This window comes from Microtus ochrogaster, chromosome 16 (genome assembly GCF_000317375.1).
Source record: "Microtus ochrogaster isolate Prairie Vole_2 chromosome 16, MicOch1.0, whole genome shotgun sequence".
NCBI lineage: Eukaryota > Metazoa > Chordata > Mammalia > Rodentia > Cricetidae > Microtus > Microtus ochrogaster.
The window spans coordinates 2,162,082-2,172,156 of record NC_022018.1 but is presented as its reverse complement, the minus strand read 5'-3'; the positions used below and the strand labels follow the sequence as shown (position 1 = coordinate 2,172,156).

Genomic DNA, 10,075 nt, shown 5'->3' with positions numbered 1-10,075 from the left:
CTTAGCAATCAGGAAAATGCAACTCAAAACAACTTTGAGATACCATCTTACACCTGTCAGAATGGCTAAAATCAAAAACACCAATGATAGCCTATGCTGGAGAGGTTGTGGAGTAAGGGGAACCCTCATCCATTGCTGGTGGGAATGCAAACTTGTGCAACTATTTTGGAAATCAGTGTGGAGGTTTCTCAGGAAACTGGGAATCAACCTACCTCAGGATCCAGCAACTCCACTCTTGGGAATATACCCAAGAAATGCCCAATCATACTACAAAAGCAATTGTTCAACTATGCTCATAGCAGCACTATTTGCAATAGCCGGAACCTGGAAACAACCTAGGTGCCCCTCTATAGAAGAATGGATAAAGCAGGTGTGGCACATATATACTTTAGAGTTCTACTCAGGGGTAAAAAACAATGATATCTTGAATTTTGCATGCAAATGGATGGAAATAGAAAACACTTTACTGAATGAGATAACCCAGACCCAAAAAGATGAATATGGTATGTACTCACTCATAAGCGGATTCTAGCCATAAACAAAGGACATTGAGCTATAGTTTGTGATCCTAGAGAAGCTAAATAAGAAGGTGAACCCAAAGAAAAACATACATTTATCCTCCTGGATATTGGAAGTTGACAAGATCGTCGGGCAAAAGTTGGGAGGGGGGGGGGGGGGTGGATTGGGGGGAAGGGGAGATGGGGAGAGAGAAAGGAGAAGGAGAGGATTGTGAAGAGCTTGGGGGAATGGGATAATTGAGATGGAGGAAGGGTGAATACGGGAGCAGGGAAGAAGTTATCCTAATCAAGGAAGCCATTTTATAGTTGGCTACAATCTTGCCTCTAGAGGGGTTCCCAGGTGTCCAAGGGGATTTCCCCAACTAGTTCTGTGGGCAGCAGAGGAGAGGGTGCCTGTACTGGCTTTATCCTATAGCCACACTGATGAATATCTTGCATCACCATAGAACCTTCATCCGGCGATGGAGGGAGATAGACAGAGACCCACATCGGAGCACTGGACTGAGCTCCCAAGGTCCAAATGAGGTGCAGGATGGAGAACATGAGCAAGGAAGTCAGGACCACGAGGGGTGCGTCCACCCACTGAGGCAATGGGACTGATCTAATGGGAACTCACCATGGCCAGCTGGACTGGGACTGATGGAGGATGTGATCATACTGGACTCTCTGAATGTGGCTAATAATGAGGGCTGACTGAGAAGCCAAGGACAATGGCATTAAGTTTTGATTCTACTGCATGGACTGGCCTTTTGGGAGACTAGTCTGTTAGGATGCTCACCTTCCTAGACCTGGATGGAGGGGGGAGGACCTTGGACTTCCCACAGGGAAGGGAACCCTGACTGCTCTTAGGACTGGAGAGGGAGAGGGAGTGGGAGGGAGTGAGAGGGAAATGGAAGGAGGTGGACATTTTTAATAATAAATAAAAATATGGGTAAAAATGGAAGGTTATAGAGGTATATTATTTGTAATTTAATAATTAAATAAATCTTGCCTCAAGACCAGAGACAAAGCTAAAGCCACTAGAGGTCAGGTAATGGTGACACACACCTTTAATCCCAGGATTTGGGAGACAGAGTCAGATGGATCTCTGTGAGATCAAGGCTACCCTGGGCAACACAAGATCAATGCAGAAACAAAACAAATGGTGGCGGTTCACACCTTTAATCCCAGTCTTAGGGAGTCACGCCTTTAATCCTAGAACTAGAGGGAACATAAAATGAGAGGAGAGAGCTTTACTCTGCTTAGTCTGTGGTCGCCCAGCCTTGGTAGAGGAAAGACTTCTCTAGTGGCTTGGCTGTTTTGCTTTTCAGGTTTTCAGGTTGAACCCCAATTCTGTCTCTGGGTTTTTATTTTTTGTGCTACAGAAAGCTAAGACATTTTAAGTCATAACAAAATAAATTCAACAAGATATATATATATTTCCTGTTATAAACAATTACAAAACTAGAAAATGCATATGAAATATGTACTGAGAGATATTGCCCTATAGTTTTGGTAGTGACAGCAGCTCCCTTTAGTCCTGGCCCAAGTGGACCCAGCTTGACCTGCTCCATACAACTGTGAGCAAAAGAAAGGTGATGATCAAAAAGCAGACAGGTCCCTGAGCTGCAACAGGGCTTGGACTGATCTACTCAGATAAGGAGAACCATGACACAGGAAAGGACACTGCAGCCTAACTCCTTTTACTGTAGTGCAGGAATGAGTAGTCACAGTCTGTCTCAGGAGGAACAAATGCAAAAAGGGAGCTTGATTAGCGGTATAAACCACGTATGAGAAGTGTGGCATGGAGAGGAAGTTCAGTAGCTATGACATAAAAAACAACAGTGCATCTACTTCTACCTGGGCTAAGTGGCCAATCTTCTGCTCAACGCCATCTAAAATGACTATGTCACAAACTCAGTGATCTACAAGTTAGAGAGTTCTACAGTGCTGGAAGCAGAGCTCAATGGGAAATTCAGATGTAGGCGTGGACTACTAACAGAATATAGACAGTAAAGGCTGTGCACAAGAGGCTTCAAACAAGAGCTACGGATTCTACAGGGAATTGAGTCAGGCCATTTTTGTTACATTCTGGCAAAGAACTTGCCTACACTTGTCCTGAGAATTTGTGAACTTCAAAGAAGTAGAGTACTTAATCTGCTTGAGGATATTTCAAACCAAGACACCATTTAGGCTGTAACATGATTACTGCTAGCTGCTTTTAGCTAACTGTACATAGAATCGCAGTGGAAAACACAACAGAAAGGCCTGGAAAGTTTGCAGCTTACCCAGAAAGTAACTGTTGATAAAGTTGGGGCCAGGAAACTAGTTGCTGAAGAGAGAAAAACTATTAAAAGTAAGTCAAATACTCTACATCAGTACAGTAGGAAAGATACTTAAAGGACTCTGAAGGAGGAGTCACACCATACCCTGCATTTGACTGTTTTAAGAAGAGAGCTCGCAGGGTGGTGGTGGTGCACACCTTTAATTCCAGCATGTGGGAGGCAGAGGAAGGTGGATCTCTGTGAGTTTGAGGCTAGCCTGGTCTATAGAGGGAATTCCAGGACAGTCAGGGCTGTTAACACGGAGAAACCCTGTCTGAAAAACAAAAACAAAAAAAAAAACAAAAACAAAAAAACAAGAAAGAGAGAGAGCTCTAGGGTATCCTACACAAAGAGCAGCCCAGGAAACCCCTCCACATTATCAAGGCCCTCGATGGTGTGACCAAAGGGACCCAAAGACTCTTCAAGCTGGGAGAAGCCCTTGGCTTGTTTTGCAGACACACAAAGTCAGTTATATGATCACAAAAGCTTCCCTCCAGAGTTCAAAAAAATGCCTAGGAGGCCAGGGAAAAGGTCAAGATTCCTACAGTGGCCAAGACTGTAATTTGTGAATCTTTGACAGTAGGACATAAACGGTGCAATACAATGTAGATCCTAGGAAGTCAGAGATGCCAGGAATGTGGAATGAATGTCAAGGTAAGCCATGGGCAATAAGGGGCGTCAACTCAGGAGAGAGGCTGTGAAAGAAACAATGCAAAGGCTGTAAGATTGGGCTTACCACTGAAAGGGAAAAAAATATTTGCCAGTTATACATCTGCTACAGGATTAGTAACTATATTATACAAGAATTAGAAAAGCTAAACATCAAGACAACAAACAAGTCGATTAAAAATGGGGCATAAAACTAAACAGAGTTCTCAAGAGGAGAAATACATATGGCTACTAAACACTTCATATCCCTAGCAATAAAGGAAATGCAGATTATAACTACCTTAAAATTTCTTTTCACCCAGTCAGAATAGCCATCACCAAGAATAATGGCAACAAATGCTTGTGCAGCACCGAGTATCTTTTTACACTGTTGGTAGAAATGTAAGCAGTGTAATACTTAGGGAAACAACCTGGAGGGGACTCAAAAAACTTGAAATAAAATTACCACAACTCATCCATGCCACTCTTGGGCATCCCAAAGTAATCTATGTCCTATGACTTGCTCATCCACATTCACCTCTATCCTGCAGTCAAGACAGGGAATGGCATCAGTTAGACGCCCATCTTGATGAATAGGAAAATGTGCTACATACACCCAATGAAATTCTATTCAGCTGAAAAGAAAACTTAAATTTTGAATTTTTCAGGTAAATGAATGAAACGAGTGGGCAGGAGTATTGAGTAAGGTAACCCAAACCCAGAAAGACAGATGTCACATATTCTCTTTCATAAAGAATCCTAGCTTCAAGTCTTGCTTTTTGTATTTAACTTGGAGTACTTGCAGAAGCCACAAAACTGAAAGAGGTCAGGGCCTTAGGAGGATTGCAGAACACAGGTAAAAATAAAGTACAAAAGGGGATTAGTGGAGGCAGGAAGGGTTAAAAGAGGAAGGGGAGGGGAAGAGGTGGAGAGAACATGGGGACAGAACAGATTAAAAAAATACAGGGGTATGAAAGGGCCATATAACCTACAATCTTCTGATCTAACTAAAAATAATAATAATAAAAATGTTTGAAGGATGATGCCCTGTATAGTAAGACAGAACCAAAATCCTAGTGCTAAGTGTAGGAAATCTCATATGAGACTCCAGAGGCCCCAAAACAATACAGTCTCCTGCCTTTCCACCTGGTTGCCCACCAAAACAAGATTTACTGTTTAAGACATTATACATTTTGGTTGCAAGATACAAAGAAATCAAGCTAAAACTGAGCTGGAAAACTCCATGATAGCTAGCTTTTAAACTGCAGGAGAAGACTATCCAGGCTACTGGGGAAAGAAAAAAACAAAAAGAAGGACCAACAATCCTACTCAATAGTGAACTCCACTTACCACAACACTAATCTCTCGGGTAATAATGGCACAACTGTCATGTGGAGTTAACCAACCACTTCTGATTGGATCTGAGGTTCACTACACAGAAGAGAAAATCCATGCCTTGGGAAGTCATAGGTTCTATGAGGGAAATTACTACTGATGTTAATTTAAGCTAAATAGACATAATGTTAAACTGCCTTCTAAATATTTATATTCTTACCCTTAGAGGCTACTCTCAACCCTAATGAGGGAAGCCCAACTTTCCAGTAAACAGTGGTGAATGCGAGAGACTCAACATGCCAAGAGTAAGTAATGGATGAGAGGCTCAAACCTTAACAATTCATTTCTCATCCTCTATTCATGAATGAAATTATGATCTCCCAAAAGATACAGTTACTTGCATTGGACCTGTATAAGACAAGCCTTCTTAACAGTCAACTGTGAGTGGAGGGGACAATAAGGGGACTATGCCCTTACTGCTGATCTATAGGCTATTGATAAGACTCTACGAGACAGAGTCACTGTCTTAAGTTTTGTACCCACTGGTGAACCACTAGGCTAATGAATACTTTCAATGTCATGGACATCCAGAGAGCCTTGTACAAAACAGAATGGTCAAACAAAGGACAAAATGAGGTGTGGGGACGTGAAGGTGAGAGTAATCAGAATATATTATATACATGTAAGAAATTATCAAAGAACAAATTTAATGAATAAGCATGGGGCAAAGTTTTGCCTTTAAAGTAATCAAGCCAATTCTAAATTGTATATGGGGACGGGAGAGAGTGAAAAACAGAGCGAGGAATAAAATACAAGTGATATGAAGGGGGTGGGAAGGAAGGCTTTAATTGGGGAGAGAAGAAAACAATGCAGGAAAGGGAAAAAGGATAAATCTGAAAACATCTTAAGGAAACATTTATATTTGTGTGTGCGTGTGTGTGTGTGTCTTAAAGTTATGAGACTTAAGCTGACAATGTGCCATGGACCATCTAATAAAATCCCACCACCCAGCATGAGAAACCTCCCTTTGAGGTAAGGGAAGTCCAAGAGTATTCCAAGGATACTGTGTAATACTGTAGTTGCCTTTGGTTGCCTCCCAGAAGCTGAAGGTAAGTCCCTATTATTACTGAAGATAAGTCCCTATTATTACTGAAGATACCATGTTCTATGAACACAGGACCTGGAAGATTCAGCCTGGATCTAAACACCACCTCCTTGAGGAACAATTTTCATAGTGCTAGAAGTTTCTATGTAAACTGCCAAGAGAGAGAAGCAATCAATAGTCCTACCCAGCTGTGATTTCTATTAATCACAACAATAACCAAACATGGCAAGATATCCTAATGGTACAATAGTACCACTCATGAATGGAAACCAAAAGGTCTCTTAAATTGGATTTTAAGTCTCATTTAATAGGAAAGTGTTGTTTATTACTGGAATCCCAGCCAACTACCTAGGGTCATGAGATGATGGTTCTTAGAGGAGACCCTACTATCACTGTTTTACTAGACCAGCATATTTCCTAATTGAATTCTACAGGCAACTAAAGAACTAAATGCTAGAGAGGGGGAGAATTAGTCTTCCCAGGGAAGAGTCCCTTAGCTGGTTATCCAAAAACAAGTGGTAAGATCTGAAATCATATATATATATACATACAAGCAACACTAAACAGTAAGCAGTTTTTATGTGCGTGCATGTAAAACAACAACAAAGAAAAATAGACCATGATTTGGGAACATGACAGGGGTTGGAAGAAAAAAAGGGAAAGGAGGAAATGATGAAATTATATTTTAATTAAGATTTTAAAAATTTAAAAATTAAGAAAAGAAAGCAAAGACAAATACTAGTCTTATCAAGTATTAAAACACACCACAAAGCTTTACAATTAAATCCATAAGTAATACACACATAGCACACACAGTATCAATGAGACGAAAGAAAAAACTTAAAAATATACCTAAATACAGATTGAATGTACTATAGGAAGGTAGTATTTCAAATCAGAAGGATATAAAATAGGATTATTCAGTAATGGTACTGTTGTGCTTGGAAACTACATGCACTGTGGACGTTGAATGGAGAAAGGTAAAGTTGGAACAATTCCTCATAGTGCTTCATAAATACTGCAATAAATGAGCAAAGGCCTAATGTACAAGATGAAATAATGCAGTGACGAGAGACGGTGTGGTGACTTCTTACCAAGTTAAATACAGCCTATGTTTAGGAACACATTCAAGTTCCTAGGCATTTACTCAATATATTAATAAACTTGCAAAAATTTACATTTTTATTTCTCACAAAATATCAGCTAAAATGGCTATTATTTTACCTTTTAATTCTGTTTCAAAAATGTTAAGATTGACTTAATAGATAAGTATATCCTTAGCCAACTAAAGAATGGCATCATGGCCGGGTGATGGTGGCGCATGCCTTTAATCCCAGCACTCAGGAGGCAGAGGCAGGCGGATCTCTGTGAGTTCGAGACCAGCCTGGTCTACAGAGCTAGTTCCAGGACAGGCTCCAAAGCCACAGAGAAACCCTGTCTCAAAAAAAAAAAAAAAAAGAATGGCATCATGTTTTCCAGTTTCTTTATAGCTAAAGGGAAATAATAAACAAAACAGCACCAATTAATCCAGAATCAATTATACAACTTCAACTAATGTGAATAGTCAATACTGTGTTCTCCAATTTTTATGCTCACTTGACACAAGCTAGAGTCACTGGAGAAGAAGGAACCTCAGTGCAATGTCACCACCAGACTAATCTCTGAGAAAGCCTGTGGTGCATTTTCTTCTTTGTATCACTCCAATTTTAGTATGTGTGCTGCCAATGCAAGCACACATTTTCTTTATTGATGATTAATATGGGAAGGCCCAGATTACTGTCAGTGGGGTCACCTCTGGGCACGTGGTCCTGCATACTGAAAGAAAGAAAGCCAGTAAAGCAGCACTCCTCCATGACATCTGCCTCACTTCTTGCCTTCAGGTTCCATCCCTGTTTGAATTCCTGCCCTGACTTCCTTCAGTGGCAGACTGTGATGTGGAAGTGATAACAAAATAAACCCATTCCCCCCAGAGCTGCTTTTGGTCACTGTGTTTTATCAGAACAACAGAAACCCCAATTAAGACAAATTCCTACCTCCACATCTATTACATGAACAATTAATAAAACTAACACACAAAAGAAACTACTTAAGAAGACATTTTAAAGAAAACTGATGTCATTCTGTAATTTCGTTTGACTTCTAAACAAACAAAGGCTGTTTAGTTCATCATATGACCTAGCTGGCATTCTTCACCACTGACTCATAGACTAGGACTGCACACTAAAAAATATGTGAGTATCTTGAGAAATTTGAAGTATCTTTCAAAACATCAGATTTTATGTTTAATACAATCAAATAGTTTGGTGTTATCTTTATAAAACCATATAACCTAAGAAAGTAGGGAGAGCATGAGTGGTTTTTCAAGGCTGATACAATTACTAAAGATTATTCGTCAGTGATTGAGCCTTGTTAAATACTATTTATAACCAAAATTGGTGTTAAATTAGAAAATGTTTTTATTTAATCCAATACTAATAAGCATTAGAAAAACACGTTTCTAAGAGTGACTGGCTATATTAAGGTATTGTGTACTAATTACAAAGCAGCATTTACAAAACAGTGTATACAATGTGCTTATTATATATGAGCAGAGAACATACAATCATATTTGTGTAAAGATACAATGAAAAATATAGATTAAAATCTTTTTACCTACAGAAGGTGAGTATAAGAAATGGGGATGGGAATAAGATTGATCATTTTTCCTCTTGTAGACAGGTATGCTGATATGTGCTTACAACCCCAGGATTTGAGATTGAGGAGAAGGCAGAAAGATGAAGAGCACAAGGCCATACTGTATTTGAACTCACTGCTCTCTTGAAAAAACGTAATGGGAGAGAGGGCTAGCGCAGCAGCTACGAGCACCTGCTATGAAAGACACTGTGGCATAGACTACGACACAGTGATAGAGCAGGACACCTGACATCTTTCTCTGGCTCTGCATGTGAGCAGGCATACACCTCACAAAAGCATAAGCAACACACAAGTCAAACTCTCATTTTAAAAAGAAGCTTAAGGGGCTGGAGAGATGGCTCAGAGGTTAAGAGCATTGCCTGCTCTTCCAAAGGTCCTGAGTTCAATTCCCAGCAACCACATGGTGGCTCACAACCATCTGTAATGGGGTCTTGTGCCCTCTTCTGGCCTGCAGGCATACACATGGACAGAATATTGTATACATAATAAATAAATAAATATTAAAAAAAAGATAGCTTGCAAAATTAAAAAAAAAAAAAAGCTTAACATTTTTCTATTACAGAATTGATCTGGGAACCTATAATGTTCCTATAATGTTAATCCTTTGGTCTTGTAGACAAATGGCATCTCTGACTCACAGTAATTCTAGAGGCACACAAAAATGTTAAAAATCTTAAGGATTTTAAAAAAAGAATCTTTATATTAAAATGGCTAAACATATATGGAAATTTCTTCATAACAATTCAGTGATAAAATGCTGCATTTATATATTTTTTAATAACGGAAGTATCCCATAAAAGCAAAACTGCCTTAGGGCCAGGGAAGTCTGAATGGCACTCTATGCTTTTCATTTTCTGTAATGAAAATATTGAGATGCTACAATAAAGCAGAAACACATGTATATACATAAACAAAAAATATATACATACATTCATTCACTCATTCACTTATCATTGTGTAAGCCAGGCAGACCCAGAATTCTTTACGTAGCACAATCTATCTATGAATGCCCATCAATCTTCCTGCCTCTGCCTTCTGAGTACTGGGATTACAAGGATGGGCCATCAACTCTGGTTCCCAAAAAAGTCTTACTTGAGCCAGGGATATCACACATGACTTTTAAACCTCAATAATACCAAAACAGTTCCTCTATTACTTATTTAGATTTCCAAACCATTAGCAAAGGCTCTAACAAGATGTCTCATAAATGTAAGCAAATAAATGCTTAGAAAATGATGGTTTACAGTGGTTCTCCATCTGTGAGTCATGATCCCTTTGGGGGTCATATATCAGATATTCTGAATATCAGATATTTACATTATGATTCTTAATGGCAGTTGTGAAGTAGCAACGAAAATAATTTGATGGTTGGGGTCACCACAACATGAAGAACTATATTAAATGGGTGCAGCATTAGGAAAATAATTTGGTGGTTGGGGTCCCCACAACATGAAGAACTATATTAAATGGGT

At 39.5% G+C, this 10,075-nt stretch overlaps 1 protein-coding gene across 1 annotated transcript in view; it reads right to left on the bottom strand.

Annotated features, from left to right (window-relative positions):
• The window catches only part of Stam (signal transducing adaptor molecule), a 62,307-nt gene that overhangs the window by 35,111 nt on the left and 17,121 nt on the right, over nt 1-10,075 (bottom strand). The gene's annotated exons all lie outside the window — the stretch shown is intronic.